The sequence below is a fragment of the Toxorhynchites rutilus genome, chromosome 3, assembly GCF_029784135.1.
Source record: "Toxorhynchites rutilus septentrionalis strain SRP chromosome 3, ASM2978413v1, whole genome shotgun sequence".
NCBI classification, from domain to species: domain Eukaryota; kingdom Metazoa; phylum Arthropoda; class Insecta; order Diptera; family Culicidae; genus Toxorhynchites; species Toxorhynchites rutilus.
Window position 1 is genome coordinate 16,616,100 of NC_073746.1, and position 12,674 is coordinate 16,628,773.

Sequence of the window (12,674 nt, forward strand, 5' to 3'; positions counted from 1 at the left end):
AGAGAAAAAGGGAAGGATCAACGCTAGCTTGCGTTGAAAACTCGTGAAGTGCATGAGCACAGCCGCCCCCTGAAGTAGTCGCCTAGATGTATGTGGTCCCGGGGGGAATGAGGCTACGAGTAGAGGGCTTGGTTTTTGTGGGTGCGATCCCCACTCGACGTCTGGGTTATCCCTTCCCAGATAAGGCTGGAAGAGCGTTCCTCACCTCTATAAAAAAAAAAAAAAAAGAGAGTAGAGAGTAGAGAGTAGAGAGTAGAGAGTAGAGAGTAGAGAGTAGAGAGTAGAGAGTAGAGAGTAGAGAGTAGAGAGTAGAGAGTAGAGAGTAGAGAGTAGAGAGTAGAGAGTAGAGAGTAAAGAGTAGAGAGAGTAGAGAGAGTAAGGAAAGTAGAGAGTAGAGAGTAGAGAGTAGAGAGTAGATAGTAGAAATTTGAGAGTGGAGAGTAAAAAGCAGAGAGTGGAGAGTAGAGAGTTTAAAATGAAGAGCAGAGAGTAGAAAGAATAGATAACAAAGTTTAAAGTAGATAGTAGGAAATGAAGAGTAGAGAGTTGAAAGTTAAATTCAAATTGAAAAAGTGACAATTGATCGCAGAGAAAGAGTAGACATTTTTGACATAGAGACATTTGGACTAAAAAAGAAACATTGAATAAATGAAAAGAAAAAAAGTTACGAGAGTCTGTTCGAGTGCAACAGCAATTCTATTCTAATGACTTTGCGGTAAACTTATTGAAACATAAATTTGGTCCGCTAGTTCGAAGAAACTAAAAGACAGTGACTCATTCAAAGCTTGAATCGCTAAACAATACGATATAGATCGTTCGACAATCACAGAAATGCAAAGAATAAGAAGAACAAAATTGTGAATCAGTCTGTTATGAATTCCATTAGCAGTATGAGACATATGAAAAACATGCAGTGGGAGGCAGAATTGTTTTCACATTCTAAGTAATTATTGAGAAAAAAAATCCCATATTTTATTTTAAATAAAAATATAGACAGCTGAAAACGTCCGTACACATGTGCAAATAACGAGAACTCTATAATCTGTTTCTCTGTTCCTTCTGAAGACTTGCATACTTGCATTCACTTGCGGGCTAAAAAGATTGAACCTAATTTTAGAGTTTCTGCATCGTTTAAGGTTTGTGGTGCCTCATTCCTATAAAGAGGTTCGGCATTTGGAAACTTAATATATTGAAAGTTGACAAATGTTTCCGATCGATTTTCGGGCAACGGATAGTTTCAAGAACTGAATTGACCGTATTATGTGTTGAAACAACACTTTGATTTATCGCCACGGCGTGAATGTTTGGCTTGACACGTACAAAACCAAAAGCCCCGGCAAATCGCCGACCTCTCTGTGTCTCCTCCGCGGGATCCGCGGGATCGAGCCCGGAGTGCGAAAGTGAGCAATGTTATCGGGAGCAACAGAACAAAGAACGCGGAAAGACGCGCGTGTGGCAGAAGATAAACTTCCTTCGGGCCTTCTTATCCTCGCTCCACAGCTGGCTGGTGGTGATCCGATTTGAGCCAACAGTGGCTGGCGAAAGAATTATGGGAGTGGAATTATGATAATCATGCTTTATGGTGGGACTTTTGTTACGAACACCAATTTGGGTTCAGGTTATTATAATTGGTTTCCTGATTATTGCTTTTTGTGTGTAATAAGATTTGAACTAGAATCTCTTTTCCCCATTTTTTAGAGAGAAACTTATAAATAGTGTTTGGGTGTTTGCCCACGATTGATGGTTTGTGGAAATTGTCGGACATTAGTCGCAGAAGTTTCCCGTTTTTGGTTCTGCCTTCGACACATAATTGTCGATCGTTTTAATAATAAAAAATCAATTGCATTAGGGAGTGAAATGTGAATCAATTTGCATTCACTAGCGACCATTGCCATGGTCCCTGGTAGGTACATTAACACTTGTCGTGCAATTAGCACTTCAAATCTATCGATGTTAACACTCGAAGACGGCGAACACTTGGGAAGCACGAGGTGTGAAATAACTTCGACATTTTTCATCAGCTCTACCCCTTCGAGCTGCCGATGCTCCCGTTTTCTGTTTACGGCGAGGTGCTTCTGGTTGTATGGCTGGTGGCCCCGAACCGGTGTCAATGGTCTCCCTGGAAGTCTGTCTCACACCCCGGACATGTAAATCGAATATATTTAGCGCCTCTCGGGTGGTTGGAGCTCCCCTCGTCGTGTCACATCCGCTTGTCTGTGGCGATCGATCAACTCGACACCGCTTTGACTACACGAAGGGGAGCAGCAGCAAAGGGTGTGATTATCGGGAGAAAATGAAACGATATGTTATTTAGTGGGCTGATAATTGATAAGTTGACTGTTTGCCGTCGTCTCATTTGATGTCCCACACTAAAATCGTGAAAAGGGGGAGAGAGGAACCAGAACCCAGGCCCCCAGAAAGGTCATTGGACGATTTGGATTGACTGCAGTCACCCCGCGGGCGACGCATGTTTTCTTCCATTTTTATTGACGCTCAAATTGAATTTCATAACATGATCCAATCCGTGCCGAGAAATAGGTATGTTTATTTTCGTGTCATTGGCTTATTGAACACAACACTTTTATGATTCATAAAAATTCTCCGAACATGAAGCGCGCACATTCGAAAGCTCGTTTGTTCGATCTCGAAATATTGCTTTCCTCGATAGAGGGAGGATACCGCCACATGGGTCGTAAAAGCCCACTAGATACATGCCATGTGCCGTAGTGTCCACTCCGTGTCGTGATGATGTTTCGATCGGTTCCCATCAATTCACACGTGCCCGGCAGGGTCGTTCACACCAGAGTCCAACCAGAATGCGTTTATCGGAAGACAAACAAAATCGAATCGAGAGATTTGTTCGTTTGCTTTCCGTTCTATTTATTTACGCGCGTAAAGCACTTGCTGCTGGCCGCAAGACGACGACGACGACGGAGGAGTCATTCTTTGTTCGGAGGTTTTGATCGTCACCTACATTAGATCCTGAAGAAATGTGTATTTATGTACAAGCCAACTGCCCGTCAGCCAGACAGTTAGTCAGAGTCAGAGCCGGTGAGGTTTTAGAGTAAATAGTCGATGAGTTGGAAACAGGTCTGACGAAGCGCTGGCGGCATGCAACGGAACTCGTCTAAACCGTAATCATAATTCTCCAATAACCTGGATTCTGTTTTGTTTTTGTTACCGTTATTCCTAATGGCAAGGCACTGTTTCAATCATCGATTCGACTGGAATAAGTAGATGTGAAGTTAAACTTTCAATTTTGTTAACTGTTCATATTCCCGGTGTATTGTGAATCCCATCAAACATTATATGTACTTGGATCGAATTCATGCAATTGATACTATTTTGTTGCATATTTTTGCTAGTATCTTCATCAACGACGGCTCTAAACTAAAATGTTCAACGTTTGTATAATTAACCATGAGCAACAATTTTGACGTGGGATTACGTCAAACCGGAATATATTGGGGGTAAAATGAAAACCTAAACACAGAACATGCAGGAAAATATGTAGATTCCGAATGCTTAAAACTCGAACATTTCTTACTGGATCGGAAAGATGTTTGCATCAATTGATAGAGAATATTTCTACGCATCTATCGCAATTAATAAAATGTAAATTTTCATTAGATAAATAATTAAATGACTGTAAAATGTTAGGCGTTATCTAAACACCCTAACTGCCTCGTTTTAATTGGCCCGATTTACGATTTCCCCAACACAGCCATCAAAACCAAGCAGCCTTGGGGAAATCGGCATTGCAAATACATGAAAATAGGGGGACTTTTGTCCTCACCGAAATGCGTTCCCTGATACAGACTTCAAAACCAAGGAGCTTGGGGGAAATCGGCATTGCAAATACATGTAAGTCGAAGGTATTTTTGTTCCGACTGAAATGTGTTTGGCCAACACAGACTTCTAATCCATGGAGTGTGGAGATATTGGCATTGCAAATTCATGCAAGTCGGGGGCATTTTTGTTCCGACTGAAAAGTGTTCGCCTAACACAGAGTGCATGTTTCCCTAACATGGTCTTCTAAACTTAGGATCCTGGGAAAATCGTGTAGACACTGGAGGCGAATGAACTTTCAAGTTTAAAGCCTCTATAGTAGAGAAAGTAGAAGTTGAAGTTGTTGATTCGTGCAAGCTGGAGGTACTTCTGCATGTTTTGACGTAGGACTACGTCTTTCATTTCTGTACCGGGGTGTAAGTTCAAAGTTTCGAAAACGAGAGAGTGACCCTGGACTGCAAGGTTTTGAACGTTAATACCTCTTTACCGGCAGAATGGAGTGGTATAACAATCACTTCATCCGAAAAATAAAATATCAACGAGTTACGAGTTAAGGATTGTCACTTATTGGTCCAAAAAATCGTTTCAATAGCTTAAAAATTGCTTTGAAAGCAAGCTATTGAAATCATAACAATCTAGCTCATTGTTCATGATTGGTGATCGCAATGTGTTCCCGAACACGGACGCAAAATCTAGGCACCTGGAGAAAACGCCATAGCGAATACATGCAAGCTGTAATTTCTTTTGCTCGCCTGCATTAGTGTTTGGGAAACCATAGCGGACACATGCAAGGCGTGAGTATTTTTACTCGTATCAGTTTCTGTTCTGCTTTCGCATGGAACAGCCATGAAAAATTGTTTGCGTGTGAATGCGTACGAACAAAGGAATATTCGCACCCATTTACGCATTCGACTTCCGCATGGAACAGTCATGAAAAATTGCCACATCACGATTAAAACGAAATGAATTTTATGCAAGGTTATGCAAGGATAGAGTTAATTTCGTTTTCAACGTGAAATGGCGCCCTCAGTTTCTATTCTGCGCATGGAGTGATCATGAAAAATCTCGTGTTATTCTCACGAAAACAAACATGAATTATGTATGTGGCATCTTCAATTGCTTTTACAAGGCCACTCAAATTCTATCGGTTCGTTTCGGGGCCACCAACAAGTTCGAAAGAGTTGAATTTTATGTTCATAACAATTCCCCCCACACACTAATAAGAAAAACTTTCAGCTATCTTTTAAAATATTCATTTAGAGTTGATTCAGATGTAATTTCAAATAAATGATTACCGGGCCAACGGTAGTCCTACGTCTACCTTGCGGTTATATCACAGATATAACCCACTTCTAGTTTTTTTGCACTACGAAAAGTGTTACGCGCATTACAAAAGCGGGTACGAATACAACGCTTTGGCTCGGTTCATCAAGATTGCATTGAAGGATATGCCTTCGTATCTTCTGTTTACTGAATTTTTACACATACCATTTGATGATTAGGCAAAATGTTGATAACCATTTGCTGCGATAACGCCTATTGATTAAACAATATGCGTTCGACGTTCATGTCAAAATCGAAACTGAGTGCCTGAAGTTCATAAAATAAAGCAAATTCACGGTTCGAGTACGTACATTTGAGAGATGAAAACTTCAGAGGGAAATGTAAAATAAAACAATCGTTTGATAATTCTTCCGTTCACATGTTTTGTCCTAGGCATCATACCAAACGTAAAAGGACTGTCATTAAATTTACTGGCATTTCTTCAATCTTTTTTACTCACAAAGCAAATATATTGAATTCAATTGAATCCGGAAATTGAATCCGGAAATTGAATCATCTAATCAAAAATTTAATCAGTACAAACAAATGATTGCTAAGCTAAGATAGTCGTCTAAGACGTCAACTTTGCGGTTATATCATAGATATAACCTACCCATTTTTTATACACATACACTCTGTCCAACTTCTATAAAACCAGGTGATGATCTTGTTGCTTTGTGCCATTATAAATACTCAATGCTTCAACTTATATTCTAGTGTGTTGGTATTGATGAATACCACACATTGCATGATTTTCATATGTGTGTGTGCAAGCGCTGAGCATAAACCAAAGGTGTTGTATTTTCCAAGTGTTTCTATCAGACCAGTTACATTTTTCCGTTGTTTTAGTTGTTTCGATCAATGAATCTGGAAAATGCCGAAGGAAAAAGTGCTCACTGACACTTTCTTTTCTCTCCGCGAGCACTTTCAATGCATTTCACCAAGATAATGTTGGTATCAGAGAAATTTCTCGTCGGATTGAACGATCCTATCAAGTAGTGCTCAATTATTCGACGAATCCTCAAGGATACAGTAATAAGGAGAGAGCTCCACGTAAACCGAAGCTCTCAGACCGGGATAAGCGGAAACCTCAACATTCGAATACCTCTGAACCATATATGCAAATAAAGCAATATTTCAATTTCTGTTGATGTTACTCGGGTGACAATTCGTCAAGTTTTGGTAAAAAATCTTCACATAAAGAGGGTGTAAAAGGTTAAAGCTCCTCATCTTACACCATTTCACGTCGGAAGACGTCTGAGTTTTGCCAGTGCTCATATTAACCGACCGTGGGACATGGTATGTTGTGACAAAGAATGTTTGGATGGCTGGATTTAGGATGGTCCTGATGGTTTCAACGGGTAATGGCGTGATTTACGGAAAAAGAAACAGTACTTTTCAAGCCTGAATTTTTCGTGGAGACTCGTGCATGGTTTGGGCGGAATTCTGTGCAACCGGAAGGCTCAAGATAGCTTTCACATCATTCAAGGATTAAATATATGTTCTGGAATCCTCTCTCCAACCGTTTTTACGTGGATATCGTCACAAAAAATTCACATTCCAGCGAAACAATGCTATTATTCATATCAGCAAAGAAACTAAGCAATGGATTAGGGATCAAAAACTTAATTTTTTGAACTGGTCGGCTCACTCTCCAGATTTGAATCCTGTTGAAAATCCTAGGGGGATCCTTAAATATACTTTATTCTAAGCATTCAACAATGTATGAATGTATCTTGTTGAAATTCTAACTGTTTGTGTTGAAACGAACTATAATTGGGGTGGTCTTATAGAAGTTGGACAGAGTGTAGTCATTTAGTAAGCATTCTAGGCGTATTGCTCGGCATAGCAATCTCAACCAAGTACTACTAAAAATGATGCAAGTAATACGACGATGATAAGACGATCACTGGGAACGTTAGTGCTATTGAAGAAGAACATGGACAGAGTCGTATGAATGATGTGCGTCAACGATGAATTCCAGATTATTGTTTTTTTTTCTTCGAATCACAATTTCTCGCGTCACTGTGCAGTCGCCTTCTCTGATTCTAGCACCCCTTGCGCACTGAATCTAGACACGCGCTCTCCAGCAAGTGTTTCATCAGGATTGATGACAATAGCGTGATTGTCATTTTGTAAACCAAGCAAGTGTGATTTGAAGTATTTCAATAATCCGTTGAGCTCATTTTAAAATACTTTCTGCTTGCCGGCGATACGCCTGGCTTTAGACAAAGTGAGATCAATAGCGAATGTGTGGATGAAAGGTCCATGTAGCGGGCGTAGCGCCATCTGTCATTCAACAACGTAAATAAATTTGTCCTGTTTGAAAAACAAACGACGGTTAAATTATTTGAATAAGGTTACTACAAGAATACTAAAATCACGATTAAAAATAGGGCATAGAGGTTTAAATTTGTGGTTACAGTCATACCTCGATATAAGGCAACCTCGATATGAAGCATCCTCGATATAACGTGACTTTTTAAGATGCCTTAGGGTGGGTTTAGACTAGTGATATATTCATGTGAAGAAATATGATGAGATTTATAGAAATCGCATCAACCGTTTACACTAGCGTGAACTTCTATAATGAATATATTCATATTGTCGGTGAATTTATTCACCTGAAGTAGAACTGCATCCAACTTTAGTGATTTCTCACCAGTGAGAAATTCACAAGCGTTTACATATGCTGAATTTATTCAAGTTATATATACCTCGAATAAGTGTATCATATTTATTCTCACCCGTTTACACCTATTTTCAGGTGAATAAATCCATCTATAATTATAGATCTCCCTAGTGTAAACCCGCCATTAGATTTGAAAATAAACAATACAGAAATAGTTTTTTGAGCGTAAATTACATCGGATAAATGTTTCTAGTAAGTTTTCAAACAAATAAATACCGTAAAATAGGGTAGCATTGGTCCATTTCTCAATTATGTTTCAAAACTAATTTTTCATGTCCAGTTTTCATTTTTTATATCAATCTGGATAACGGAATTATTCAATAAAGTTGAATTTATTTAGTTCTGGAAACTTCCGACGCATATCGATACATGGTTGAATTTGTACTGAATGGACATTTCACAATCGTAAACAATGACGCCGATCGGTACATTTAGCTGATTGAAACACTTCAGGGAATTTGTTTCTCGATTCATGCTACATTCACCTGAATTTTATTCCATTATTTTCTAATAGAAAGGAACTTGCGGAAAAGCGATGTACGAATTGTTTTGTATTACATTTCACAATAATTTCCCTTATGAAATACGCATGCCTTCAACATGATATTTTGGGCGATCTTTCCACTTGGTATTATTATGGCATTTTTTGAACTTTTAGCATAACTTTGAACATGTTTCAAGAACAAAATTCAGAGGAATTTTCATTTGGAGATAGAGTAAGTCAAACATAGAAACTATAAAATAAACATTGATACTAGATATGAAACGAATATCCGGCCAATATTTGCCAATATTTGCCACTCGGCCGGATATCGGGTATTGTAGAAAATCAACAATTTATCATTAAGACAACATAAATCATAACAAAGTAGCTCATTAGCTAGCTTACAAAGCATAACAAAACATTTATCCATAATTAAAAATAAGGTTTGATGCCAGATTTTTTAAAATCAAATTAATGCTTACTCATAACATTCTTTAATGAACTGTACTTAAAATTACTCAGTCGTAAATTATGATGAATAAATAATAAATTTTCAGAAGTTAATGATGACAGGCCAATCTTCGCTGTAATACTACTGCAAGGAACTGAAAGATAAACCCTAACAATCCTTGCCCTTGGTTAGCTGCCCAAATTTTAATGACCACCAAATGTAAGGGTCGTGATTGCGATCGATTCTAAATGTTTTCACATTTCGTCGATTTCGTTAGCAACGGGATTTTTTTCCTGAACGCGACGCTATTACCTTCATTTGCCACTTCGTTGAAACAGTCCCAAAAGGCCTGTGGTGAGTTTCGTGTATAAGGTTTGATTCAGTTTCGTCTTTTTTGTTTCATTCACAGGTCTTGAAAAAGACGATGAGCTCAGAAGATTTGTCGCAAGATATTTTATATACTCCAAAACATTGCCAGCAAGACTGTTCACCTTTCAAGAACTCCTAAAAAGTCTGACTTGATTCTAAGAGGGTTGCAATTAAGTAATTCTGATCTTCTCCTAAGTAATTGAATCCTTATCAGAAAAAAACCCTGTTGAAGATTCCTTGCAGAAAACTTAATACTCTATTAAAGGATATCCATTTGAAACGGAAAAATTATTCATAGTTCCTTATTTTCATGTAAGAATGTGTTCATTCCTTCTAAAATGTGATCCTTTATTCGCAAATAAAAAGCCGAATATCCGGCTGCCGGGTATCCGGTATCCGGTATCCGGCCAAACTGTTATCCGTTTCATCACTAATTGATGCAAATTTCACTTCAATTTCTTCAGACCTTTTCCTCTACTTAATCATGTTTGTCTACAACAATTATCTTAAATGGCATAAGAAAGGTTTATAAATACTGCTAGGTGATAGAAAATTAGTTTCTGCGCATTTTTGAGTAATCATGAATTTTGCATCAATAAAATTTTTTTCGCTTCGAAATAACGTAACGAAAAAAAAGTTGCCTTATATCGAGGTATAACAGTTAAATCACGTAAGACGAACAAATCCTGGTTTAATCGCACAATAATGAGAGCAATGATTGATCGCGACCTGGCTTACAATGTCTGGAAAAACTCGAAGCTCACAGATGATCGTAGATTATTTAAACGGCTACGCAATAAAGTTAACAAACTTATCCGTGACACGAAGAAACATTTTTTCACGTTGCATCTTGCTTCTAAATTACCAGTACAGCAATTATGGAAAAGATTAAAATCAATGGGTGTTGGTAAAGCGAAATCCTGTTCTATTAACGGTTTCAGTCCTGATGAAATCAATGTTTGTTTTGCTAGAAATTTCAGCCTCCCCAATACATCGAATGAAAATTATATTGAAAGTCGAAATGAGCAGCAGAACTTCGAGAACGAATTTAATTTTAATAGTGTCAGCGAGGTCGATGTATTAAATGCAATGTATCATATAAAATCAAATACAGTTGGACTTGACTTACTTCCATTGAAATTTTTGAAATTAATATGTCCACTAGTCGTGAAACCAGTCACCCACATTTTTAATTCAATTATATTATCAAACAATTTTCCTGATCAATGGAAACAGTCAAAAATTATTCCCATTAAAAAGAAATCCTCCTGTAGCACAATCGAAAACCTACGACCGATAAGTATTCTGAGTGCTTTATCCAAAGTTTTCGAACGTTTGTTGAAGTTTCAAATATATCAATATGTTCAGCGTTACAAGCTTCTCAATAATTATCAATCGGGTTATCGCCCAAAGCACAGTGCGAAAACCGCAATGTTGAAAGTCTTCGATGACATTGGTGTTGCTTTAGATAATGGCAATCCTGTAGTTTTGATACTTCTGGACTATTCAAAAGCATTTGACAGTATTTCTCACGAAATTATGTGCAGAAAACTTCGTCTCGATTTTAACTTCTCAAATCACGCTACAACCCTAATCCAATCATATTTAAAAGGTCGAACGCAAACCGTGTACAATAATGGACTATTCTCAACCTTCATTCCTATTTCGTCTGGAGTTCCACAGGGTTCTATTCTTGGTCCAATCCTTTTTTCCCTGTACATTAATGATTTGCCTAATGTACTGCAACATTGCAAAATCCATCTTTTTGCTGATGATGTGCAACTATACCTTGATGGTACCGAAGCTACCGATATTTCGGAGAAAATGAATTCTGATTTAGCCAGAGTCTATGAATGGTCCTATAAAAACAGGTTAACTATTAATATGAAAAAAAAAACGAATGCAGTTTTTATTAATAACAACAGAGTTAATAATGGGATAAAACCAAATTTAATTTTTAACAATAAAACTATTGAATTCAAAGAGCAAGCCACCAGTCTTGGAGTGACGATCCAAGAAATTTTTTCCTTTGATAAGTTTATTCTGAGGCAATGTGGCAAAATATTTGCTGGGTTGAAAATACTTAACCTTGCTTGTTCTTTACTTAGCGAGGATATCAAGATAAAATGGTTCAAAAGCTTACTGTTTCCTCATTTCATTGCGTGTGACTTCCTTCTCTTCGATGTTTCGTCCTTGGCTTTGTCTAGATTACGAGTTGCACTCAACAGTTGCGTTCGCTACGTTATCAACTTGAGTAGATTTTCAAGTGTTTCACATCTGCAATATCGACTAATTGGCTGTCCCTTCGCCAAGTTTGGCCAAATGAGAAGCTGCTTATTTCTCTTCAATCTGGTTAGCAATAAACAACCTGGTTACTTGTTCAACATATTGAAATCTTTCAGAAGCAGGAGATCGAGAAAATACAAATTGCCCCGATTCAACACCTCTAGATATGGAAAATCTTTCTTCGTTAGAGGCGTGATTGAATGGAATTTACTACCCAACGATTTAACATTGGAAAATTCTCTTTTAGCATTTAGGAGGAGATGTATTGAGTACTTTAACTGAACAAATATGTCATGATTATTTATATGATGAAACAAAATTACTTTAATTTAGAAATTTAGAAATCGTGAAACCAGTTCTACGCAAAAACCATTTGTAACAATTATTAAAAGACGAATGTCTTATGTTACTTGTTAATGAATAAATAAATAAATAATAATAATAACTGTATATGAATTGTTTGAAGCCAGATTTAAGAAAAATAGATATTCAGTTTTTTTTCTGCATAGGGCCGCCCTATTCGATATTAAATATAGAGTAATCGGTATCCTAGCGGTATCGTATATAGTTTACAATCTATTCTCATGCCTATCAAGTTTTTTGTGCATAATTTCATCAAAATCGGTCGAGCCGTTTTGGAGGAGTTCGGTAACAAACACCGTGACACGAGAATTTCATATACAGTGATACAAACTCGTAGTCGTACTTCACCATGCAGATCTCTTTTCCCTTGTTTTAGAAGTCGAAAACAAGGTTTCGGAACATTCTATTTAGATGAAGTCCTAGTGTCATATGAGAGTTAAAAGGTTTGCTATCTGTTTTCAGAATAATGGTTTTTATTTCTCTAAGAATTGCGAATGTATGTGCGACTATATGAAAATTGACTCAAACTCATAATTGTACTCTGGTTGAAACTTCAATCGATTTATAAGGCGTTGATCAATTTCAGGATTCCATCACTAGTATGGTATCGTTTGTTCATTGCAAGTAGCTTCAGTCGTTATCTACGAGTATTGAGTCAATTTTTGAAGATTTGAGTCAATTTTCATACATTCGCAATTCTTAGAGAAATAAAAACCATTATTCAGAAAACAGATGGCAAACCTTTTAACTCTCATATGACACTATGACTTCCTCTAAATAGAACGTTCCGAAACCTTGTTTTCGACTTCCAAAAGAAGGGAAAAAAGATCCGCATGGTGAAGCACGACTACGAGTTTGTATCATTCTCTCTTTACCTCCCAATGAGGTTCACCACGGGAACCACTATTATTGTTCAA